Below are 27,608 nucleotides of genomic sequence, written 5' to 3'. Positions count from 1 at the left end.
CACGGAACTGCATACAGATGCTAGTGGTATCGGAGTTGGTGCCGTGCTAGTTCAGTATCACGACAGCCGCCAGCACGTCATGGCGTATGCAGTCGTACTATGACTAAGGCGGAGAGAAATTGTACGGTCACTGAACTGGAATGTCCTGTGGTTTTTTCGCCGTCCAAAAAAGTTCAGACCTTATTTGTACGGCCGGCAATTCAAGATTGTCACAGATAATTATTCTCTATGTTGGCTTGTCCGACTACGTGACCCAGCTGGCCGGTTGGCTCGTTGGCCTTTACGGCTTCAAGAATATAATTTTTGTGTGACCTACAAGAGCGGTCTGTGTCACGCAGATGCCGACTGCTTCTCTCGTCTTCCATCTCCGACTGTGGATGCTGTTGATGATGATTTCGATAACTACCTGGCTGTGATCTCCTCCAACTTCACAAATTTAAACGTCTTTCGTCACGAACAACAGTGCGGCCCTTAGCTGAAATCAATGATCGATGTGGCACGTCGCTCCAAACGCGCCCTGCCATTCGTGATCCAACACACCCTACTATATCGCGAGAATTGCTCCAGCCATGGTTCAACACTACTCCTCGTGGTGCCAGAATGCGTGCGTTTTGTATTCCAAGCCATGCACGTTGTCATCACGTCTGAGCACCTTCGATTTGCCAGAACGCTTCACCGTAACCGACAACGTTTTTACTAGCTTCGACTCTGGAAGACCACCAAGCACTACGTCGCAAGTTGTGATGCCTGCCAACGCCACAAACAACCTACAACGCCATTGGCTGGCCCACTGCAACCGGTTAAACCACCAACATCACCATTAGAAAAAGTCGGCATAGATTTACTGGGCCCTTTTTCCGAGTCTATCACCAGCCACCGCCGGATTATTGTGTGCGTAGATTACCTGACGCGGTATACTGAAACGATGGCGGTTGCTTCAGGCACATCATCTGATGTGCCATGGTTTCTTTTGCACTCGATTATACTCCGTCACGGGGCCCCTCGTGTGGTGATACGTGATCGCGGCCGACAGTTTACCGCTGCCGTTGTCGAAGACTTGCTATGGCTTTGTGGGTGCCAGTATTGGCATTCCACGCCATACCACCCTCAGACCAACGGCCTCACTGAGCGCACCGATAGTACCATCGTCAGCATGCTTTCAATTTACGTCGCGGCAGATCACAAGAACTGGGATGCCGTATTACCTTTTGTTACATACGCTTTAACACCGCGAAAGACGAGGTCACAGGTCATACACCTTTCTTTCTCCTCTATGCTCATCTCCAAAGTTTTTTTGACACCATGCTTCCTTTTTCGACGAACGAAATTGCCAGTGTCACGCACACTTTGTGTCACGCTGAAGAAGCTCGTCGACTTGCTCGACTCCGAACTGTTTCCACCCACGCTCGCGCGAAAGACCGTTACAATGCAGTACACCAGCCTGTGACTTTCGCTACGTGTGATTTCGTCTGGCTGTGAACGCCCGTTCGAAAGAAGGAACTTTGCCAGAAGCTTATTTACAAGTACTCAGGACCATTCGTCATTACTCAGTGCATGAGTGACGTCACTTACGTTGTGGCGAAAGTGACAGCTTAGAACGGACGTTCGCGTAAGACGCAAATTGTGTACATTTCCCGATTGAAGCCCTACAACAACCGATCGCTTCTACTCGCTCGGAGAGCTTCGTCTTGCCCGGGGGAAAATGTAACCTGGACTGAAAGAGCGAGGAGGAAGAAGAGGTAGGACGCTCTCGAGCGATGGTGATTCAGCAGATAAGGAAGCTCGCCTACCTCCTCTGCTAAATAGGTTTAAAATTCTTACTGTACAAGAATTCTTAATTATATACAGTTTACACCAAAGACTCTCATTTTACGTTTTCATTCAAGAACCAGCTTCATTTTTCAAACACATTGGTTGCGACTACACACCCCGTAAATAATACTTGCACAAGCGCTTCTACAGCAACTGAATGTAAAAAATAAACATTTTGATCTAATACACAACCTAAGTAAATGCTTAGCATGTAATTTTATGATCTATTTTCTCATAACGCGAAAACATTGGCACATAGCTACTTAAATGACCAGTTAGCAGATTATCTAGCTCACCTAGAGATAAGCAATATCATTGTGACTGATGCATCTGTGTCAAAAGAAAAGGCTCGGGTTGCCATCGTCTCTCCTTCCTTGGATTGGTCTTTTTCACTTTCACTCCCAGATTACACCCCTGTATTCACTGCAGAGTTATTGCCTATTGTTCAAGCATAACGCAAATCGCCCTGAAGCAAATCATTAGCAGTTATCATTACGGATTCGCTATCAGTATGTATTGCACTTTCTTCGGCAGCAAATGCAGATATGATGAATATGTTTCGGCATTTAGTGCCTAAAAACGTAAAAAAATGCATTTGGTATGGGTACCAGGCGACCGCGCATTATATTTGAACGAAACGGCGGACTTTTTAGCATCAGTAATTCTGAGTGGGCCCACCATCCCAGTTTTGCCAGATACGGCTTACGTGACAGCGCTAAGGTTCCGATATGCTTGTTTGCAATTGGGAATATGTAATTTGGATAAAGTTAAAGATTTCGAGCATTTAAGGTATTGCGGGAACAAACAGTGGTGTGTATCTCGCTAGTTAGAGGTCACTTATACCAGATGGCGATGTGCCGTTCCACAACTAAATAATTACCTTAACAAAGCTCGACTCAAGGCGTCACCGCTGTGCATTTTCTGACACGAAATTCAAACAATTGAACATTACTTTTTATTCTGTCGTGTTACTCTTATCAGAAAAAAATATTTTTAGTAGCCCCAGTAAGACGCATTGGAGAATCACTGGTTGTGAGCTTCCTGATGCTGCTGTTTTTTCGCTAATTTAGTAATTACTCGTCTTCTGCATCTTACTGCGACTATTCGGCCACCACCTTCGCGGCGCCCCAAGCGCCACGTGTCCAAGGTGCCGAAGCCTTATGTTAGGCTGTCACGACGTCTGAAAGCTTCGGCTACTGGTGGCGGCCATTCTTCTCGGCGCCCATTAGATGAAGACGATGTGATGAATCTGTTTGAACAGCAAGATAATCCCGTGTTTTGCGGGCCCAAGGAAGACTGTGACGGCCCCTCGACGACACCTAACGACAACGATGAGTTGTTACTTCGAAGAATGCGCGAACTCATAATCAAGAGGATTACAGCGATGCAACCGTCATCGAGTCAGCGGAAATGAACTGTGATAAAAAGCAGAAGATAGGCCTTTCACCAACAGTCACGTACAAGAAAGCCCCACCAGCAGGGACACCCGTAATTTTCAAGCTGACAGACCCTGGCGCCTAGTTCTGGAAAGTGAATCTGAACAAACTGGCCAGTGAAGTAGTACCTGCTGCTAAAGAGAAAGGGCAGTAGTTCCGTGTGAACAGAGACGGCAACTTTTTCGTGAGTGTCTTTACAGTTACTGCATTTTTCAGACTTCTTGAGTTAACACATGTTGCTGGTCTTGAAGTGGCACCGTATATACCGCAGTCGTATGTGAGGAACTTAGGAAAGATTAGACAAGTACCACTGCAATACAGTGAAGATCAACTGCTTGAATATTTAAGAGACAGTGGTTTAATATCAGTCAGGAAAGAAATTAAATGGCTCCGTCGTGAGGATGGTTCAGCAGAGCCACATTTACTCGGCAGTGTAATTTTTGAGCTCTCCCCCGACAAGCCACTGCCGCCTCGTATTCTCCTAAACTTCACAAGTCATCAGGTTGAAGAGTACCTACAGCCTGCTGCACAATGTTACAACTGTCAACGATATGGACATGTTGCCAAATAGTGTCGTGGACAACTTCGCAGCCAAATCTGTGCAGGAGCTCATTATTACAAAAAATGTACACCGAGGAATCATCCCAAATGTGCCAATTGCAATGGAGACCACGTACGTCATATGCTGGTTGCCCGAAACACCAGGTGGCTAGTCGACTAAAGCGACAAGAAATTTTGCATGGGAGAACTCAAAAAAGGGATCGCCTTGTCCGAATCCTGAAACTGTACGTCCACTCTCTTTGACTTCAAAATCACAGAAGAGTACATCACCACTGTCGTATGCGACAGTATCCAAGCGTGCTCCAGCTCAGAAAAACAAAAGTACAGCCAAAACGGACCGTAGAGGAAGATAACCAAGCGTTCAAAGGCAGACAAGCGACAGCAGGACACCGAAACCATTAGCCACTCAGGGTAACCAAGCGTCTACACCTTTCACCTCGCCAAAGCCAAAGGCACAAGAGCAACGTGCACCGAAAACAAGTGATGTGAATATGGTTATGTCAATGCTCTTCCTTGCTTTCAAGGCAATCCCGCGTGTATTTCGACAGGCAAATCACCTTCCAGAGGTGAACGCAGTCCTTTCATTAGAGCCTCTAGCAGTACAACAAAAAATTGTTGTACAGCGAAATGGCTCTACAAATGAACAACCGTTTCCGCAACACATCTGTGTTTCAGTGGAATGCCAATGGCCTTAGGTCCAAAAGCACAGACTTTAGGAAGCTGGTTGCTCGGTATAGCTTCCCTGTTCCGTGTGTGAATGAAACCAACGTTGGCCCTCACTTTACGATGTCTAATTATGTCACATAAGCATCAAGAGGAAATCCAGGCTTGAGCAGGGCACTGTTATGCGTACGGTGCGACATACCTTTTTTGTTTTATACTCGTCGGACTCGGACGTGCCAGAATTTGTAGGGTGCAAAGTTCAATTCCAGAAACTTACCATCACCGTATTTTGTGTTTATTTGCAACCATTGACACGCATCTCCGAATCATCCCTGATTCATTTATTGGGTAAAGCCCAGAGACCTGCCCCCATCTGTGGAGATTTTAAAGCGCACAATACCACGTGGGGCAGTACTTACCCGATTCACGTGGAAGAACACTTAAAAAGGTAATTGATCGATGTGGTGTTGTTGTACTGAATGATGGATCAGTAACGTTTTTAAGAGGTAATAATTATGCCAGCTGTCTAGATTTGGCTATAGCCTCCCCTGACATTGCACGAGATATGAACTGGTGTACAGATCTCGAAACACGAGGGAGTGACCATTACCCAGTTCTCATGCAACACCCAAAAATGCAAGTGCAAACGACTACATAGATTTCAAAACTAACTGACTGGAAACTATTTGATCATACTAGACATACTGGACTACGTGAACATACTGTACGTGACTTGATGGTAGTTCATGAACTGGATACATTTATGTCCTGCATTAAAAGCAGTTACTCCCGTGCGACAAGGTTTACAGCTGTTTCAGCGGGCCACTCCAGTGCAGATGCAGACTATGAGCGCCTACGAGCAATTAGAAGACGAGCGGAACATCGCTATCGCCGCACAGGGCACCTAGAAGATTACAAGAGTCAGGCCACACTTACAAATCTAGTCTACACATGCAAAAGTTAGGCTGGAAAAAATTCCCTGATTTCTGCAGTTCATTGACGCCATATACTCCACTTTCAAAAATCTGGCAAACAATCACTGCTCTAAGTCATCGAGTATCCCAGCGAAACCCATTCAGAGCATTGCCCATATCTCTTGTATTATCCGAACGCGATGTTTCTAATAGATTTTGCACAATGCTGATGGGAACTGGGCAATCGGTTCACAACACTACTGCACTGCCTACTTCTGTAGAGCAGCAAATCCAAGATGCATACGCCTTATCACATGCTCAACTGGATAACACGTATTCTCTACTAGCGTTGCGTGCTGCTCGATCACTAACCCACGTAAGAACGGCAACTGGTCCCAACAACGTATCGTACAGTGTTCTGAAAAATCTAGGACCCAACGGCATACCAGTTCTTTTACGAATATATAACGACATCTGAGCGAAGGCGTACGTTCCAATGTGCGGGAAGGTCGCAAGAATCGTCCCACTGCTGAAGCCCGGCAAATCACTGCTTTCGCTTGACTCGTTCCGACCAGTCTGTGTCACTAGCTGTGTATATAAATTCATGGAACAAATGGTTGACAGAAGTTCACAGTGGTGGATGGAAGTTAACAACTCCCTCCCAGAACAGATGGCTGGCTTCGGACGATGGCGATGCACCATAGACTGCGTCTTCGACCTCGTTACATTTGTAAGACATGAGACCAGCTGTGGAAACATGGCTGTTGCGGCGTTCATAGATATTAGGAAGGCGTTCGACTCTGTGAGCCCCCATTTTGTGCTGTATGGGCTTACTTCACTAGGGGTTCACGGTCGTATCCTTCAATGCATCGCCAACTTCTTACGTAACAGACAAATATACTTTTCAACCAATAACGGAGACAGCGATCGGTTCAACATAGGCAGAGGTGTACCCCAAGGAAGTGTTCTAAGTCCGCTTGTTTTCAATACTGAAATAGCAGGTCTTCCAGATGCGCTACCCCAAGCCTTCAACATATCAATGTATGCCGACGACATATGCATATGGACGTCTCACAAATCACTGGAAGTGATCGAATAATGGCTTCAACAAGGACCAAATTCAATGAGTGATTGCCTCAAAGAGCGAGACATGCAGATTTTTGACGCCAAATCTGTACTTCTGCCATTCACGAGAAAGACAATGAAAAACTTGAGGCTTTTTGTGAATGGCCAGAGAATCGAAATCACACGAAAGCATCGCTTCCTTGGCGTTACCTTAGATAGCCAACTCAGATGGGGTCAGCATCTTGCTGACCTGGAAAATCAAGTGAACGCCACCATAAATGTTATACGTCACATTGCGGGAACAAAATTGGGAGCCGAATTATCGTCTCTACTCCACGTTCATTGTGCACTAATCCAACAGAATCCGGCCTAATATGTGCCAGTTCTCCACAATATCTCCCAGACGTCACTACGCCGACTTCAGCTGTTACGAGCACGAATCTTGCGCATATGTCTGGGGGTTCCACAGGCTACATCAAGTTTTCTGACACTGGCAGAGGCAAAAAAACCCAACTTTATAGTAATTAGAATTGGAAAGACATGTCTGCGCCTATTTCATCTAGTCACGCAACACCCTTCCCATCCGTTCATGCCCAACATCGTGACCTTTGCTAGAGCGCAAATACACCATGTGTACCAACAGTACATTTCCCGGCTTCCTGTGTCGACACAGTGGCCACTGGACCAAAACTAGCCGCCACGGTTGCTTGAGCTACCAACTATTTAAACGTCAGTAGAAGGACTTCGTAGCAAACACGAAGTGCCAACCGTTGCCGCACAGCAGTTGGAATCACATCATCTGTTTACAGGTACCAAGGATACACTTACGTGTATTACGTGTACACTGATAGATCCGTCACCAAAGAAGCAGCCACATCAGAATTCATAATTCCGGAATTAGACTAAGAATATGCATGTCAGCTGGGTCACCTCTCCTCTTCAACAACGTCAGAGCTCGTAGCGATTTTGCTAGCCATAAATTTTATTGAACTGTCAACAATACCAAGAAAATGGGTGGTAATTACAGACTCTCTGGCAGCACTTGCATGTGTGGAAAATGCCACTTCAAGACACATTAATGTGCGTATACTACACGCTATACTAAAAGAGCTCTCAGACGCTACAAAGTCGAATCATCGAGTGGCATTTGAGTGGGTTCCCAGTCACTGGGGAATTAAGGGAAATGAAATGGCGGATGAGTTGACTAAAAGCGCTCACAATTCTACGCAAACGTCCATCATTCCGGTATCTCAATATGAGGTAAACATAATTTTAAGAACAACAAAACGCGAAAAATGCCTGTCTACATGGTTCACAGGCAAAACAAACGAATCAATCCTATATTCTGGTGATCCTAATCTTGAATACCTATTAGACCGTGACCTCCCAAGATGTATTGATACACTCATTCATCGTCTTCGACGCGGAACTGCTTACACAAAGCACTTACTACTTAGTATTTAGTGCGCAACATCGTCAGCATGTTCATGCGGCCACGATGACGAGGATATCTGTCCCCTCTTGCTCGACTGTCCGAATCGCCACACACACCGAAAGCGACTAGAACAAGAACTGCATAAGTTAGATCATGAGCGGCCATTTGCGTTGAATAAATACTAGGTCTATGGGCATCCAAAACAAACGGCAAAGCAATGAAGGTGCTGCAACAGTTCCTCGAAGAAACGAAGATTTCTGATGAATACTGAGTAGACAAAAGTTAAAATTGAGGGTTATATGTGTTTGCTCTGCCCATAGGAGAACGTTTGCTCTCACCCATGTAGGACTGTATGCTATTGTTCTTTTAATATTTTTTGTTGTACCAATCGAGTGGAAAGGGCTAGTCGTCTTCAAGTAATGTTGACAAAAACTCCTTCGTTTATTTTCTATTTCAATAAAATGTAGCCTCATTGCAAAAGCTACGAATACAAGTAAATATACCAGTACTTTTATCACTTGGCGGCACTTCATTTTGTTTCTGCCACAGAGATATATGCTGCACTGTGTTTGACTACATCAATGCAACTACAAGATTACCGTGCTAGTGAACCCTAACCTTTTCAGATCATTATTTTTTTATAATTCGTAGCGATGTATGTCAGGAACAAGAGATGGTTTCACCGCTTGCTCAGCAAACATTTTTTGTTTACTGGCAGTATTATCTCTAAATTAATTCTTCATATCAGCTTTATTTTTATTTTAGTTTCATTTAAGTATCCTGCCACCCGGTTCTTTGCCCATCCCCCTCAATGGGTGAGCGCCATCTATGTGAGGTCATCAGCATCAGCATCAGTGACGGTTGAGCACTAGCATTTTTCAGTGTAAATAAACCTAGCACATCCTTCACAATATTATTGTGGTAGAGGGTAGCCAGCAAGTGTGCTTGCTGCAGTTACCCAGTGAGTGTATGAAAAAAGCTCTGAAATGCCGCTCTTCTACCTTTCGCTGTGACTGTGCTGCGTCTTCTATGGAGGCCCTGCGTTTTTTTACGCGCCCACCCATTCGTTCAGTGCGTTTGAAATAAGAAAAGCACAATTTCGTTGTCGAATGCAGGCGCTGCCAGGCAGCGACTACCCCAAGCGTCGCCCTCGCTCATGGAATCTGTACATATCAAAAAACTTGGACCGTCCCCCGCTAAAGGAACGCATGTGCAGATATGCGAAGCAGTGGGTGCTAGCGCTGACACTTGGCAAAGTTGACGCTAAAGCTCATCAAGCGAAAGCCAAAACGCCCTTGACTGAATTGCGAATGCGCGATCCAGTGCCTACAAATACGGGGTAGTGAACGGTTGTGTAGCGCGAGCATTCGGTTTTTTACTAGCACACGCTGGCTGCGTCCACCTTGCAAAGTGAGAGAGGGGAGTCGAAGTTTTGCTGATGCCATCCTGGGCCGCCCCGAGAGGCGAGCATGCGGCACGATACGCAGTCATGCGCAGTGGGGGTGTAAGGAGGGACAGCGTTACACAAGCTACTTAAAAAGCTGCATCGAATCTAAAAAAATATTCCCGCTGTGCTCTTCTGCTTTGCTTGGCCGTAAGTCCGCGTTCCCAACTTGTGCTCTCCCCTCGACCAGTCACAGCAGGTCAAAGATGGGACGCACGACGCCCATTGCGTTTCTCTCCGGTTTAGCAGTGCTGTTCAATAACTGTTTCGCACAAGCTGAACTTACTTACGCTTCATTGTAGCTGGCCCAGTATCCTTGCTTCTTCAAAACTGATGTAATATCTGCTGTATCCGTAATACCCCTACAGGGAACAGAAAGAAAGAGCCCGCATATAATGAGCAACGCAGTAATTAAATATATAATGTTTCCACGCTAGAGACGCACATGCGTCATACATGTGATTTAACAAGTCACTTAATGGTGAGCGTGAGAGTGTTATGTTGGCTGTGGCGTCTAAAATATTATGATATACGACCAGTGACACCATGTAGTAACAACCCACACAAATATTCTGATCCAGACCGCTCCCACGTGCGTTGATATTGTTGAAGTTCGTTCGCTTGCTGGTGTAGCACGTGTTGACGCAGCCCCACTGTTGCGTGTGTAGTCTGAAGTAATGTTCTGTGATCGTGCTTCGTTGGCGGCGTCGTAGTGACATGTCTCCGTGGATATGAAGAGGTCGAGGGGAAAAGCTCGATTGGCGAAGTGAAATCTCTTCTGGGATAGCAGCGGATTGCCGAATATGCTCAAAATGAACTCGAAGCAATGTTCATTGATACATCTGATTTTTGCAGTCACAGCGGCAGTGATGAATTGAACTTTAACACTTTTACACTTACAAGAACTTAAGAATTCTCTGATTCTTCGGCCCACATTCCCTGCGCTAATGACAGTAGTGACTACCGCCTCCTTGGCGAAGAACCCTGTAAAGAAGAGCATAGTTTGGTGTCACCTAGTGCAGTCTGCGGTGATAACTCTTTGGTGGACGCTGCTACTGAGAATAGCGATGCCTCCGAGGACAGTCTTTGAGTAAAATCGCAGCAGTGGGTGCTAGAAACAAAGATCTCTGCCACTCATCTCGGCTTCCTCTTGAAGATCCTCAAGGCTGATCACCCAGATTTTACTATAGATGCAAGAACTTTCCTGAAAACGCCAAGAGAGATTTCAGTACTTCCGATGGGTGAGGACTCTTATTATTTTGGGATAACTTCTGCTCTTCGAAATCACATAGCCAGTATTGTATCCGAAATGTGTAACACTTTGTCGCTTATGTGGACGAGATTCCCATTTTAAGAAGCTCGAAAAAGCAGTTACGGCCAATGCTTATTGTGAGTGTGAAGGAAAGTGTTGTCTGCACGCCTTTTATTGTTCCTCTTTATGAAGGAGACACAAAGCCTCACAATTTGGCGGCTTATATAGTTGACTTCATTAGGGAAATGCAAGCTCTTCTGATGGAAGGTATCAGCTACAATGGTAATTTTTTCACAGTTCAGCTCAGTGCATTATTATGCCACGCGCCCGCAAGAGCATTCTTTAAATGTAATAAGGGTCTTACTGCCTACTACAGATGCGAAAATTTTCTATGTAAGGCGTTTACTCGAATGCTCACAACAAGGTTATTTCCCGAGACTGTACAAGTCCTTGCGTACGGAAGACAGTTTTACGTTTATGCAACAGCGTACACACCCCTACGGGGAATCGACTTTGCTGTGCCCAGGAATATGGTTACAAAGCCAATTTTCACTGGAACTTATGCATTTTGTTTGCTTAGGTGTTATGAAAAAACTGCAGTGAAATACTAGGTGCCTAGTCATCTATGCCACTCAAAGTTTTGTACATATTCTAAAATGGCCATTTCTCCAAGCCTCGTGCTTTTTGATGCACATGTTTCTTCAGACATGCAGTGACGACCAAGAGCCCTCCTACATTTAGAACAATGTAAGGCTGGGGAGCTCAGAAACTTCCTCATGTATTTTGGGCCTGTTGTTTTGAAAGGGAACGTGGACAGTAGGTGTTTGAACCATTTCATGAAGCTAAGTGTTGCCATAACGACTTTTGCAAGCGAGAAATTTTCAGCTAGCCTTGTAAACACTGCAGAGTGTCTCCTCAGAGAGTTTGTTGCTGAAGCAGATGAGCTTTATAGAAATGAAATGTATGTAATGTTCACTCCTTGCTTCACGTAGCTGACGACGTCCGATCCTTTGGACCGCTCGGTGCATATACACTGAGTTTATATTTCAAAGTTGCCTCCACGAGGTAAGAACACTGCTGAAAACGCATGTGCGAGCTCCACAGCAAGGTGACCGAGAGCTAAAAAAGAACGAAGCGGATTCTCAAGCAGTGCAATCATTTTCGGCACCATAATCCAAGCTCTCTCCCTAGACCCCACTATGATGGCCCAGTTTCCTTGTAACTTAGAGGGCACCAGTATTCTACACTTGAAACTGAGCATACTATTTTTACTACCAAGAGGAGAGACGACTGTGCTAACTTAAAAGAGGGACACATTGTTCGAATTACCAATATTATAAGGTCCGATGTAGCGAAGAAGGAGACCCTGAAACACTTTTTTAACTAAACTTGGAATGAATTCACTGGAAGAGCCTATTGCCTCACGAATTCTACGGCGCAAAAATTTTAAAAATCCCTTCAGTACGAGCGGAATTACAAAAATTTGTCACACGCTGCAATCGCATTCTCTCTTCTCTCGCCGCGACAACAGCGCTGGAGGCTAAGCAGGAAAGGATGGCTGGGCGACAGACAAACTTCATGTGCGCTCCGTCACCTTGAGAACTTCTTTTTTTCTTTCTTTATTCGAATGCGCGGCTTTTTCAGTGTGGTCGCGCACGCACGCGTGGACAAGTAGCGGCCTCCCGCGGCGATCTCTGCAACGAGCGAGTGGACCATGCTCCAATCAGCCAATGGCTGATAGATGGGCTTGCTACGTGGGATTTTTGGGCATATTGCGCGGTTTGTCGAGAGCAGAGAAAGCCATTTTTAGCTCACTTTGATAATTTATTGTGAATTCCAGGCTGCTTGCGGCGCTATATTTGGCTCGTGTGTTGTCAGGAGCCACTCCACTGATAGGGAGCGTTTTTTGACCATGCTCAAGAAGAGTTTCAAGGGCTTTCTTAAATGCGTGGGCCGAGCGTCCCGTTGTAATCGTATGCACCCACTTCCTGTTAGTTCTTGGGCTGGCCGTAAAGGGTGGCACTTGTAGATATAACGAAATGCATATACGCTGAAAAATGCGAATGATACGATATTAGAGTATGTTACTTGTAATATCATAAATAATAGAAATCGCAGCATACGATTGATTGATTGGTTGATTGATTGATTGGTTGATTGATTGATTGATTGATTGATTGATTGATTGATTGATTGATTGATATGTGGGGTTTAACGTCCCAAAACCACCATTTGATTATGAGAGACGCCGTAGTAGAGGGCTCCGGAAATTTCGACCACCTGGGGTTCTTTAACGTGCACCCAAATCTCAGTACACGGGCCTACAACATTTCCGCCTCCATCGAAAATGCAGCCGCCACAGCCGGGATTCGAACCGGCGACCTGCGGGTCAGTAGCCGAGTACCTTAGCCACTAGACCACCGTGGCGGGGCAAATGGCAGCATACCGACGAATGAATGATGATAAGTGGGGCGAAGCGTCCATCATTCTGTCCGCGCTTCCGGCCATCCGTTCGTTCTTGCTTCCGTCTATCCGTCCATTCCTTGATCCATACATCCGTCCGTTCTTCGAGTATCCGTACATTCGTGCATTCGTTCATGCTTCCATCCGTCCTATCGTCTGTCATCTCGTGCGTTCATACGTTCGTGCATCCGGCCCTGCATTTGTCCAGGCGTCCGTATGTCCGTTCGTGCGTTCGCCCATGCGTCAGTCCTCTCGTGCATCCATCTCTGCGCCCATTCCTTCATCTCTCTGTCCCTGCGTTCGTGCATGTGTCCGTTTATCTGTACGTCCATCCGTTCATCTGTGCGTTCATCCATCTACCCGTCCGTCCGCTCGTGCGTACGTCCCTGCATTTGTTCCTGCGTCCATTCATCCCACCACCCATCCGCCAAAAGGTAGACAGATAGACAGACGACAGACGGACGCTGCCAGCGGATAATTCATGGTGTGCCAATGAAAAGTATCATACGCGCAAGGTGGCGGCGGCTACCTCGAAAACACATTTCCTATGTGTGAGTGTGCGAAAAAATAGCGATGACGTCACTCGAAGACGTTGCGATCACGTGTTCGTCGGTGGAGCTGTACGCTAGAGGGTGGGGTGTAGTATATTAAAAGCTCTTTTATTGTGCGCGCGCGCTAAGAAAGTCGAGCGATGGACAAGGCTGCAGAGCATCGTGCGCGCAAGGTTGCGGCGGCTCGCGCTTGAAACCGAAACCCCATGCGCGACCGCGCGAGGCAGAACCGTGCCGTGAAGCTGCGTGGCGGCGCCGACAAGATCCCGGCGTACGGGAAGGCGAGGCTAAAACGGCGCGGCAGTGGCGTGCGCACTCAGGTTCGCTCCACTATCCACCATTAACTCCGTGGATATTGTCATTTTTTTTCAGAAAGCTTGATTGCCTTTACCATCAACCTTTTGTATCCGAGATTTTGAACGTTTGGAAAGCTTCAATACGTTCAGCAGATTTTTCTGTGTGGAGTGCAAACGATATTGTACTCAAGTGTGTCTGCCCACCAGGTAGATAAGCGACGTATGCAGTTTTTCCTCTCTTGCATACAAACGAGTAGATAAACACTTGCAGTATGTCTATAGTGCATCGTTGTTTTTGGTTTTTGTGATGCCGTTCTTTCTATGTACTGCTTATGTAACCAAGCTATGCCTTGCATCAGACTAAATTTTGCGTAACAGTGAAAAGGAGGCTTAACGTGTGATTGATTCTGGAATTCTGTAGCATGTATATAACCAGCAGAGTTCCTGAGATACGTTTTGTTTGATCTTTTTCGTGTATTACCGAGTAATCGACTACTTGAAAAAAGACAGAGATTCAGGGTTAGATAGAAGCTAGAAGAAACCAAAAATCATACACACGCTAAGGAAAGCAGTTGCATCATTAAAGAAAAGTCCGCCTGTCCAAATGTCGGCTCAAACGGCGCTATGTGTAGACAAATTGTCATCTCCAACTACTTCTAGAAGCACCATGAAAGGCAGTCAGATCCAATTAGTAAAAACTCTTTAAGCTCTCCTGTACATTTTCCGCCTGCAGCCATACGTTCTAATCAGCCACAATGTCGATGGAGTACACCGGGCTCTCTGGCATTGGAGATTCGCTAGCATTCATTCTTGTGCTTGTAAATGGGTATAAGTAATATATAAAAGCATCAAATTGTGTACGTTCGCTGCAAAAGGGTGTTCAGGATTGATGTTTGCTAGGAAAGATATTCGTTTTTGTGGCACTAAATCAATCCTCTAAACCATTCTACTGCAATGGCGGTAAAGAATCTATATTGCTTTTTTTCTACGCACCAGTCACAAAAATAGTACAGTACACAAGAACTCGAGAGACCTCGCAAGATTTCTTTGACCTCTAATTTATTTGACACTTCAGCCAACATGTGCAATAACTGTAAAATTAACTGTTATGCCCTAATAAAGTCTACCGCTTGTAAGGTGAACTAAGCTATGTTTACATTTTATGCAGTCATGCTTTGCAGGTTTTCCAGCAGGATGTGTTTAAGAAAACATGTATTTGTCAATATCTGTCGAAAGCCTTATTTTCCTTGTACGTTTCCATTTTACATATTTTGCTCAAGTGCAACTATGGCCACTGTCAGTATATATGTCTACCTTACATAACAACATTCCAATACACTAAATATTTCATTTTATGAAAAAATGGTGTCCAATGTTTTTTATATGAGCTTCAGTAATAATTAGGAGTGTTTAATAATTACGTAATTATTTTGGCAGCATCCACGTTCCTTACTAAATAACAACCCAGTCATGCGTTAAAATACATGAGTGATTTGCTTCTTAGAACTTCTGGTTGGGGGCTAGTTGGTACTATCAGGGTGAAATGAAATACGAACAGCGGCAAGCTTTTGCAACGGTATAGTACGCCGTCCACTCATCAATCACCATGGGCCAGCACACATTTATGCACAGAGTGTCTGTCGAACGCGACTCGCTCGCCTCTCTAAGGTGTTAACTGGATGGTGTGCAATATATCATCGTGAAGGCTTGCCGCTGCTTGAATTTCATTTGACGCTGACTATATACACGCTAACTGAAATGTAAAAACACAATAACAGTCAAGAAAAAATTAAGGACACCCTTTCTGTTTTGTCCCAAATTCTTTTATTACGATGCTATAACCTACCAGTCTGCGACGCCATCAGCTTTAAAGATGCTCGACCCTGTCCACCATAGACGCATTCACCTTTCTACTGATGGTTTTCGCATTAGCCCCTTAGAAAGCCTGTACGCTAGGTCAATTGAATGGTCGCTCTAGTTGCAGTGCTGTTATATTTCTTTTCCTTACTATCTCAGGTTGAATGCAGGTGAGGAACATTCCACTTACTCCACAACTATTTTTCTGTCCAATTCTACGTTCTTCCACAACCATCCTTTGCTGAGAGCCCTACTCAACTCACTCCGTGTGAGAAGCCTCACTGAGGAAACAGGCGTGCCACTTCTAGAACACTGTTTGATAGCTCCCGCAGGATATCCGCCACCATGGCAGTGGCAGGATAGACTGCGATGTATCTTTCGTGGAAATAATTTAACAGGCACCTACTACACGTATCTGCATGCACTTCCTCGAACTCCAGCTCAAGTAAAGTTTCCCAGAATTCTTTACAGATGCGTCAAAGTCTCACACTGGTGTGTCCTATGCTGCTTTTGGGCCATTTTTTGCAAATTCCGGTATGCTCCACCCCCCAAACAGGCCTTTTCACTAGAGAAGCCCACGCGATATCTGTGGCTGTCAGGCATACTAAGGAATTACAATACAACGCGCGGTTTTATACACAGATTTACTGAGCGTCATTACAGCTTTCGAAGCATTCAAAGAGCATAAAAATCTTGTACTTGTGTCACTATACTACCTATTTTCAGCACCTACGCGCTCAAACGATATGTTGTTGTGTGCTGGGTGCCAGGGCACCACGAGGTCGCTGGAAATGCGGTGGCGGTGGACCAGCTAGCTGTGTCTGTCCACGAGCACGCACCCGCCAATAAATTTATGGGGGTCCGTTCATTTGACATGAAAGCTTTCCTATGACGGAGGTTCAGGTTGTGCTGGCAGCGCCTATGGAATAGGCAAACAGGAAACAAAATACATGTTATCAAACCGATACTTGGAGTTCGGCCACTAGTATCGAGATCACGCTACACACAAGTAACACTTACAAGGCTACAGATGGGACAAATACAATCTACACTTTCATATCATTCGTTTAGGGCTGGCCAACCCATCTTTGAGAGGTGTGGAGATCTTATGGTTCTCCGTATGTTAGCTCAGTGTAGTGAGTTAGATGCTCTAAGAAAAGAAAAACGACATATTTTATAGCCCTACCGACGGCAAAACCCACTACATTTTGTTATACTTATCGATAGGGATTCGTTTTTAAAAGTTTAATCGCTTTTTACGTTTTTCAAAGATGTACATAGTTTTAATTCCATGCATTGTAGTCCAAACCGAACTTCATTGCTTCTGCAAATGCAAGCAGCCTGAAAACTAGCGAGCGAGCCGGCTTACGTCTTACTGAACGTGTGGCAATACCACTCGCCAGGGGGTGCAATCCAGCCCGCGACTAGCGGCGCTTCTTCACTGCAGGCTGCTGACGCAAGCGCCCGCAACCGGCGGCGGTTTCTGATTGGCGGTTCCGGATGGGACGAAACAGTAACCGAGGCCACCAAGTGGCGCGACGAGAAGCAGCATCCGAGAACGTCCGAAGAAATGCCGGCTCCTTGTCGCACCTCCGTGCGAGCTCCTTAAGCTGTCGGCCGTAGTGCCGAATATGTAATGCCTCTCTTTATGCTGTGCCTAAATGTTGCCTTAACACACCGTCGCCATCTCCTCCACATCTATAAGCTCCACGCAGAAGCAGCGGCGAGCCGAGACACTAGATGGCATCAGTGGTGACCGTGGCGTGTTACCCAACAGTGAATGGCAGCTGTGAAATCGGCCGGAGCCAACTACCACGATGCGGAAAATCCCTGATGCTTTCCCCTCTGTTCATTAGACTGCTCTAAGACAGGTTGTAGTAGCTTAGAAAAAAGCATTGTGAAACATTGGAGTGGGCTTTGATTGTTACAAGCCAAGTCGGAGTGCTTTGAAACCCAAGGTAATGCGAAGGGTCTAAACACGGTAGTGTTGAGAATTCCTTGCACGTCTTGCTAGTAGACTTATAGGGGGTACGGCAAGTACATTCCAAACAAGGGCAAACAACAAGAAGCTAATGTGAACGATGGAGAACCATAAAGTGAAGGAACTCATCGAAGTTTGTGAAGAACTTGGCCTTACTCTGGGCAATGCGAAACGAAAGGAAGCGATCCTTGATATTATGAAGAGGAGCAAGTTATGACTGATGAAGTCAATGAGGCCTGGACGGAAATCAAAGCACGCCGCAAGGAGGCCGAAAGGCGAAAACTTCGCGAATGCGAAGAAGCAGGAAGGCGAGAACTTCGCGAGCATGAGCAGGCCGAAAGACAAGAGCGCCTCGAGCTGAAAATATTAAAATCGACAATCCTACTATGATCACAGGTGCCTAGCGTAGCTGTTGCGATGGTTCACGGCAGCGGTCGTAAAATTCGACATTAACGGCTACCGTTCGTAGTAGGCAATGACATGGCGAAGTATCTCGTCAAGTTGAAACGCGTTTGTGAGTAAAATGTCATGAAGCGGTCTATTTGTTCGCAGAACCAGTTAGCTCTACTACAGGCGAAGTAACCGACCTAATAACGTGCTTGTCGAAGGAAGCGTTTGAGAGCTATGAGGAGGTTGAGAAATTTCTCTCAAGACATTATAAGTTGTCACCCGAGGCTTTCCGGAAAAGGCTTCAGTATGCAAAAAATAGGCAGTCACAGGTACATTGCGTTTCATCTTAAAGCCGATTTAGTGGAATGGCTCCAGGGCGAAGATGTTTATGACGATCGCGATAAGGTGGTAGAATGCATTGCATTGGAATAATTCTACCACCGCATCGAGTATGACGTCAAGCTTTTGCTGAAGGACAAGCTTGGCACAGTACAGCTAAACAAGACAGCAGAGTTAGCTGAAGAGTATTATGCTCGCCGAATCTTGCTTAGTAGGGCAGCGCGCGTTGAAAAGCGTGAAAGAAAAGTGCTTTTCAACGAAACCTGAGAAAATGAAACCTACTCACTACCGTAATCTCAGAAAGGGCCCGTGTCTTACGAAGGTCATTGTAGGGGAAGGGCAAACGGAAGCATAGAAATCGCATGAGGTTCCTAAATAGCGCACTGATACCACACGACGGTCTGAGTCACGCAATCCGCTAATCTGCTATAAGAGCAAATATGAAGGGCAGTTAGCAGTAAGTTGTAAACAAACCTTCGTTTTCGAAACAATCCGAGATTCTGAAAAGAATACGCGGTTGTTAGAGCCGTATCTCCCGGAAATCATTGTTAATGGGAAAACGTGTCGAGTGCTTCGAGATACAGCGGCAACGATGGACGTTGTCCATCTTTCGTTTGTGTCTCCGGACGTCTTCACAGAAGAATTCACGTGAATAACGAAAGTCCCCGAGGAGCAGAGTGGTTGCTTACCAATCGCTACGGTTGTCATTGAAGGCTCTTTCGGTAAGCTTCGCGGCGAAGCGGCTGTCTGCCGCGCTTCCCGATTGTTTTTATTATTCTTTTTCGAATAACTCTGAGCAGCTTCTGAAAGAGCAGGGTAAATTGTTCGTTTCGAAATCGGCGTACATGGCCCTCACGTGATCGCAAGCGCGGAAGCTTTCGCAGAATTGTGACCTCGTTCAATGTAGTGAAACACCACTGCAAAGGCGGCCTATCTGCGTGACCTTGGCGGTGAGTCGAGCGAGCGTCCGACAGAAAACTCTCCGGGTGAGTCACCGGAGCCACCCATCGCTGAAGTGAGTAGCGTCTTCTCTATCGGTGAAGGAACCCAAGTGGCACCGTTGGCGAGGCGCGCACTACGCTTTCGCCTGTAGCTGGAAGTCGGTGTGAGCTATGCAGGGTTGATCGAGAAACGCTCCTTCGAGAACGTGAAGACCTCTCGATTAAATCACTAATTGAAAGCGTAAAATTGGAAACAAAGGAAAAGAATTATTCTTTTTATGAGAATTCAGGGCTCCTGTATCGTAGCCACACAGATGTTCAAGGTCACAAGTATGAGCATCTCTTGGTACCTCATAAGTATCGCCGCCCTAAAGGGACCCTGAAACACTTTTGTGACTAACCAGCGAATTAACTTACTGAAAAAGCGTATTGCCTCAAAAATTGAACGGCGCAAATTTTTTAAGAATCCGTCTAGTACAAGCGGAGTTACAAAGGTTTGTCACACGCTGCAATCGCACTCTCTCTTTTCTCGTTCTGACGAAAGCGCTGGAAGCTAAGCAGCGAGGGATGGGAGGGGCAAACAAAGAACATCAAGCAGGCTTCGTGACCTTGAGCACTAAGCTTTTTTTGCTTTTCGAATGCGCTGCTTTGTCGGTGCGATTGCGCGCGCACGCGTGTAAAAGTGACGGCTTCTCGTGGCAATCTCTGAACAACCAAGCGTGTCGTGTTCGAATAAGCCAAGGGCTGATAGATGGGCTTACTACGAGTGATTTTAAGTATACTGCAATATTTGTCGAGAGAAGAGAAAGCCATTTTTAGCCGAGTTTGATAACTTATCGTAAATTCCAGGCCGCGTGCTACGCTATATTACTTGGCTCGCGTGTTGGATCAGCAGCGATTTCCAAACATGCCCAATAGTTTGGCAGGTTCCTTTTAAATTGACTTGTTACTGAGGTGGAGCATGATACTCCGAAAGCCCAACTTTGAAGTTCACTAAAAGAAAGAAAAGCTAAACGCTAGCGCAGGCGCATTGAGCCCTGCGTTTTAGTCTAGTACGTTCTCCACCTTTTGGTCTATTGATGGCGAGTCGGGGCAAAATTTGGACCTCAACACAGCCTTAGCTGCGCGCTCCCGTCCAGAGTGACCTCGAGGGGTAAACTTTGTGTTGTATTCTACTTCATTGCGTTGCTCTGTCGCACACCATTACAAGAAAACGCGCATCGGTGCCTTACGTCCCAGGCTTCAGTGAAACCCTCGCTCAGGTTTTGCGCGGCTACGACGTCCAAGCGGCTTACCCTCCAACACTAAAGCCATTGACCACGTATACCTACTGAACTACACATAAATAGAACAGCCATCTCTGGCATGACGCTTGCAAATCAGTTTAATATGCATTTTTTTACATCAGGTGCTTTTCTTGGCCCCAAGGTAGCATCATCTTCGAAATCTGCTATATCCTACGTTCCTACAGCCTACAAGGATTCTATGTTTTTAACACCTACCTCAGATGTAGAGAAAGTATCTGCGGTGTTCGCACAGAAAGACACGTGCTCGCCCGGTTACGATGAAATCAGCGTTTCGCCGACCAAAGCTGCTACCTGTGACATTTCTGCCCCACTAACTTATATCTGCAACAGAATGTTGGAGACTGGTATTTTCCCTGAGAAAATGAACGTTGCACGTGCTACTGTCATTCATAAAGGTGGCAGCAAAAATGACCTGAATAATTATCGACCAATATCGGTACTGCCTCTTTTTTTTGAAAATCGCAGAGCGTATTATTTATAAACGATTGTATGATTTCATTCAAGTTAAAAATATTATCTCGAAACACCAGTACGGCTTTCAATGTGGAAAATCAGTGAAATCTGCTTTACTGCAGGTAAAAGAAAAGATACTTAGTAATTTCAAACAGCGATATTTCACAGTTGGAATTTTTCTTGACTTTCCAAAAGCGTTTGATTCGATCAAACACCAAATTTTGTTTCATAAGCTAACAGCATATGGTATCCATGGACTGGCCCTTACATTATTAAAAAGTTACCTCGAAGGCAGAATGCAATATGCACAGCTTCAGGAATTAAAGTCAGACTTAGGTAAGATAAACTTTGGGGTCCCACAGGGATCTATTTCAGGTCCTTTGCTCTTTCTTTTATATAATAATGATATTGCTAATATTTCTTTTACTACCGCCTTTGCTATGTACGCCGATGACGCTAACGTTTTCTTTTGTGGTCCAGATCTAAATTTATGAGCGCACCGTGCTAATATCTGGCTAAACGAACTTCATACCTGGCTTAATGTGAACGAAATGAACTTAAACGTAAAGAAAACGCAGTACGTAATATTTCGCCAAAAAATAAACCACTTCTTTATAACGTAGAATTGAGTATCAATGACAATTTAATAATGCCCGTCAACTATTGCCGCTTCTTGGGAGTCATTTTTAGGTTTGACCTCAGCTGGTCTGCGCACGTAAATTATGTTCGCGCTAAGCTATCTAGATCTCTTGCTATGTTGTACAGGCTAAAATATTTATTGCCGCTGTGTGTTAGAAAGCAATTGTACTTCGCTTTTATTCATTCCCACTTAACATATGGTCACCTAGTCTGGGGTACGTGCAACAAGACGGATACTGAACGTGTTTCCTCTATACAAAAAAGGAGCCTAAAAATGATTTCTTCCCATCCACCCCCATCAACTGACTCTCTGTATGCAAGTCTGAACGTACCACCATTCTCAGAGTTATATCCGCTTTCTTTGGCAGAATTGATTTTCCGCGAATTCAAACGTGATTGCACCATGTTCTCAAGCGAATATCTAAATAAACAAGTGGCACATGACCTTCGCACTATTTCATTGACGGGATCAAGACCAAGAACTTAATATAGTACTAAAACTATAGATTATCAGAATATTTCTTTGCTGAATGCATACCCATCCCTAATCGAATTGGCTAATCAGAACTCAAGTATGTCTCGTTTTAAAAAACAAGTAAAGCTATTTATCCTGCCTCCTTGAAGTTACAATTATTTTGCTTTGAACAGGAAAATATGTAATTTTGTATATTTATGTAAATTTATAAAACTGTTAAACCTGAACAATGTAAACTTTGCATAATTTTTGTCTCAATGTGTTTTTACTGTTCGTTTTTTGTTTATATAAACTGTGCATTGAGCATTGTACTTATTTTCTCTGATTTTGCTCCTGGCTGTCCGAAGTGTAAGTCCGGGGTGAAGGCCTCGTCAGGAGACATACGAGTCTCCGTTTGCCTTGCCTCGTGGACATATTTCATGTCATGTAATTATGTCTGAAATAAACTGAAACTAAACTGAAACTGAAAAGCTGAGAGGCTGTCTCACAAATGTCAAGGTTAAGTTGGACAGACGATTTTTCCGGTGTAGTATATAAAATTCCTTGGAAAAACTGTGAATACGGATACATTGGAGAGACAGGCAATTACAAAAGATGGCTCCGGGAACATTTCATCGACGTTAAGAACAACAAAGTGGCTTCTAATGCCCTTGCAGAACGTGTTGCGTCTACTGGGCACGCAATCGACTGGGATAAAGCCTGCATCATTGCCACGGAACGAAAGTTGTTACCACGATTGCACGTGGAATCTGTGGCCATTCAAATTACTGCGCATACGTTGAGCAGGAATATTGGGACACTCCCCTCTGTTTACGCGCGATGTCAGAAACACGTGATCACACGTGAATAAAAAGAGTGCACTACGCTATTGGCAGTCACTGTGAAAAAGGCTCCTCTGTTGGGAGGCGAAACTTCTTTTTAATTTTCGTGTATTTTGCCTTACTCGGTATTTTCATTACATTGCTCTGTGTTTGTCAACGACAAGCGGGGATTCCGTCGGACTCTTGACTATAGTTCACAGAAAAGCTAGAGCTGCACTTTTATTGAAAGCATATTGCAACAATAAAAGCACCCGTTTCGCGGACGCTGCGTGCTATCCGAACGGATGGTGGTTCGCTATCGTCGTGAAAACGACAACGCACGCAGCTAGTGTCAAGACTCGACACCCGGAGATAGCTGATGAAATGGCCATTGCTCACCCTGAAACTCAAACTGTGCTCAGTGACTCACGCTCAGCAGTACAAAATTTCGCTAAGGATCGGATTTTGACTGAAGCTCTTCACGTACTTGTGTATGCTGGCCTGATTTCTCAAGCTACCTTGCTCTGGATCCCCGCCCATATAAACCCGCCCTACACCAACCTTAGCGATGTAGCGCACTCCGCCGCACGCGAAGCAACAAACAGTGGGGGAGGCGATGACCTTCTCGAAAAGTGCCGGTGTCGACTCACGGGATACAATAAACTGAACAAGGCGTTCTCTTTGGCCCGCCAATGCTATCCTCCGCCTCATTACAATTTATGCAGAGCCCAAGCAGTTACCTGGCGAAAACTGCAAACGACCATTTACCCTAATCTACTGATACCTAATAAACACCGAGATCTATTCACGATGTCCACGACCTGGAGGTAGTGCGCCGTGCAATCAAAGATAGCTACGGATGAATGGTCCACCCGTGAACTCACATTGAAAAATATAGGACGCACAAGTGTAATCCCTGCGCCGCTTTTACCGGATGATTTCCTCATAGCCAAATGAATGTACATCAGACCAAAGTACTTTCACAAGCTGAATATTCGCTACCTCATTTCTTGCCGCAGTGCTAAGGGCGGTGCTGTCAGCTGATCGTCCGTGGATTAACAATGCTTTGCGTAATCCTATGCATGCTACGGAAAATTGCATGAACTGGAATTCCCGTTGGAACTGAGCGGCACTCCGAGATCATTTGTAGCGAGCCGGCCTGGCAAATTTGCCGCAGTAGTAGGTCACTAGCGAGTAGCACGCCGTCGTGGCTGCACAGGGCCGTGTGTTTACCGTAGCGATAATTTGCAAACATATTACGCCGTCATTACTTGCGCTGCAAGCATAATGCAGCTGCTTCTTCAGCGGAACACAAGCATTTCCTTTCCCGTTAAGGAGCGATTGCGTCAAAGCCATGATCAGACTCCAACAGTGCGCAATTCGCTGCACTCGAATATTGCAGGTTCCATCGGCGCGATCAAAACAAGAACATCGAAACGAATACATGCGTAAACTCTTTGCAGTGTCCAAATTGTGAAAATTTGTCAAACAGCAACGTCGTTCGGACGGCACCGGTGAAGTGCAGAAGGAGTTAGCGTGGACTGTATTCGTAACTGCATATTTCATCGCTCTAACCGTTTCGCTTCGCTGGTGGAGCCCGAACGTATTGGCAGCATGCGGCGCTTTGTAATAATCACTGTAATTGGGCTACATGCAATATAGAAAAAAAACTATGTTTTCTTTTATTTCGAGCTCGCTGAAGGACATTACACAATAATTGCAATCAAAGTGGCTTACGAGCGTGAAAAAAAAACATTAACGCACGACGGGAAAGGAAGTGCAACTCGCTGCTCGTGAGCTAGCAGTTGATCGCCCATCGTCGATGTCACTTTCAGGGCGTTGACAAGCGTATACGTCCGGTTAAAACTCCTCAACATCAAGAAGGTTTCTTTCAATATCACTGCCTAAAGTAATCTGAGGAATTCTCGCCGCCGAACGACTTAGGTAGCGCTAACAACGCGTCAGCGCACAACCCCAACACGACATCACTCGCCACATTTATGTGGGAGTGCGGAGAACATTTTTCTCCGAAACCAGGCAAGAAAGACATCGCTTGCTGTGTGCTGCCATCTATCCACGAACGTGAAAAACAAGCGCCGCAGCCTGGGTCATGGTTTGAAAGCGCGAATCGTGAGCCTGCACTACTTCTAGCTTGCAAGGGATGTTATGGTATTCAGGCACTACAAAAGCACTGACGAATGCTATAGGCACCTAAACCAGGTGAGTTTCAACTTCGAAGGTTAGACAATAACATTGAACTATGCAACGTGGCGGCAGAAACTGTCGTGAAGCTGATATTTGTACTCTGCGGGCCACAGTCGAAAGCGCGGAATGCCACGTCTTTTCAGGAAAACACCGCCTCTCGCAAAAACGAATCAGATTTATCGCGTGTCATGGGTTGTACGGTATATTCACTTATGCACGCAACAAACAAAGGGGTTTGTGTGCATTTTTTGTTAACTCGTTAACACTGAGACTAATACCGCCGAACAAGGGAGCGTTGGAAGCGTCTGCCTACTGATCATCTTTGAGAAGGCGCTCCTGAATTCTGCTAGGCGGCGCGACAGTCTATGAACGTTGCGAATAGCCCCGACATATTTGAGGTCCGCCAGACAGACACAGCTACGCTAACACATATTCTCTGGGAATGCGAGGCTAAAGCGAAGCGTATTGTTCCCGATGTTCTTTCGCCGAAGTGGCAAGCCGCTCTTCGGAGCTTCAAGATCGCCGACAAACTCTGGAGAGCCCAGAAGGCCCGTAAAAGAAGGCCTTGACGTCTCCACATGGGAGACCTGAGCCCGGGCCACTAATTTCAGGACAATAAATATAGTTGTTTTAACAACCATCACGATCAGCAGATGAACATTTATGAGATGTATACTTACGGAAGTTGCTCTGCCAGCCAAAGCGTTTCGTGTTGGACGCTTTTCCCCGGCCTGAAAAGCTTGTAATCCAGCACCATCCATTGGTTGTTGTACCTATAAATACAAAAACATCACTTACACTGCATTGTTTTCTAACAAAAGCAGCCTACTATATTTCCTGTCATTGCGTTCAGATATGTGAATCGATTACATGAAGCGAGCGTCGCGGTTGTAAAGTGTGCGTACTACATCAACGACCCCGCAGGGTCCTCGGCGCGAGCAGGCATTTGGTGTGTGGCTTCACCGCGCAAGTGAGCCGATGGCTGGCTTTCACCCCCCCCCCCTCTCGCTTCGCCTTGCGTGACGTAGCCCTGTCTGGGGAAACGGGTATGCTGTGGTTTCCTTCGGTATCCTGGGAGGACGGTATCCTCAATATGCGCAGGTGTTCACTGAACATAATTGGGAACTTATAAAGCGTCCTTGAAAATTTCCCATCATCCCTCTTTTCATTCTCTTCTGCAATCCTTTCTCATTCAATCCTCCATTGCTGTACAGCGCTGTTGAGGTGAGCTCCACTGAAAAACTGCTCTCTACTGTTTGTTCAATTTTTTTCTCTATTTTAAAGCCACTCTGCTGAACCTCGTGCGTGCCGGCTAGGTTGAGAAGAGATAAAAGGCGCAGATGACGTCTTCCGATTTCTTCCTAATCACACGGGCGCATTGGCGCAACGTAGCCATTGATGCAACTGACTGGGGGCGGCCAATGGAGACGTTTAGCATTTGTGGTGGCGAACGGTTTTTCGTTTCGCCTAGCCTTAAACATATTTGATTTTAAAAGGCACATCCTATGACAATACTCAGTGCGAATGCCAATGCATCCGTCGATGTTCGTAGGCAGAGAACATCTCTTTAATAAGCAGTCATTATTCTTATTATCAAAATGAGTTCACAACTTACGTTATATACAAAGAGAACCCGTAGCACAACCTTTGAAAAGGTGCTGTTGCTGTGGTACCTGTTTTGGAGAAGTACCAGCCTTCCTACTTCTGGCGTCTCAGGCAGTGAAGAAGCATTGGTGCTTTTTTTCATCTCTCAATTGTAGATACCAAGCTAACATGTACCTCATTCCACACCCAAAGACCATACCATGTACTGCTACCATATTTTATGTTCCTTACACGCCTTTCACGCTTCTATAAAGCTGACGACTTGAAGTTTCTATACAGCCATATTAATCCGCCATCACAATGATCGGTCATCGCTAACGCCACATGAAAAGACATAAAAGGATCTTTGACCACGCGTGGCCCTTGCGCCACAAAACCGCAATAAACATTATCCTACTGCATGAATTAAACCTATAAATGGCATATTTCTGCATTGGGAACGAACGTTTCTTGTTTTTAACGTGATAGCATTAAAAAGCTTGTTTCACAAAAATTCCGGCATCGATGTCAGTTTCTAGGGTGTGAGCGAAAAATAATCACCTTCTGTATGACCACAAAATCGAGAACAATGCAAATAAAATGAATAATAGATAAACCCGGGGTCAAAGCTCGGATCGAACCCGGGTAGTTAAAGTGACAAGCGCTCGTGCAGCACGTGGTCACGCGTCCGCTTGTGAATGTAGTGAGAAGAACTTCTGCTTTGGAATGCAGTTAAAGTAGCTTT

The sequence above is a fragment of the Rhipicephalus microplus genome, chromosome 1 (assembly GCF_043290135.1).
Source record: "Rhipicephalus microplus isolate Deutch F79 chromosome 1, USDA_Rmic, whole genome shotgun sequence".
Lineage (NCBI taxonomy): Eukaryota > Metazoa > Arthropoda > Arachnida > Ixodida > Ixodidae > Rhipicephalus > Rhipicephalus microplus.
The sequence above is the reverse complement of the archived record's forward strand: the minus strand, read 5'-3'. Positions refer to the sequence as shown.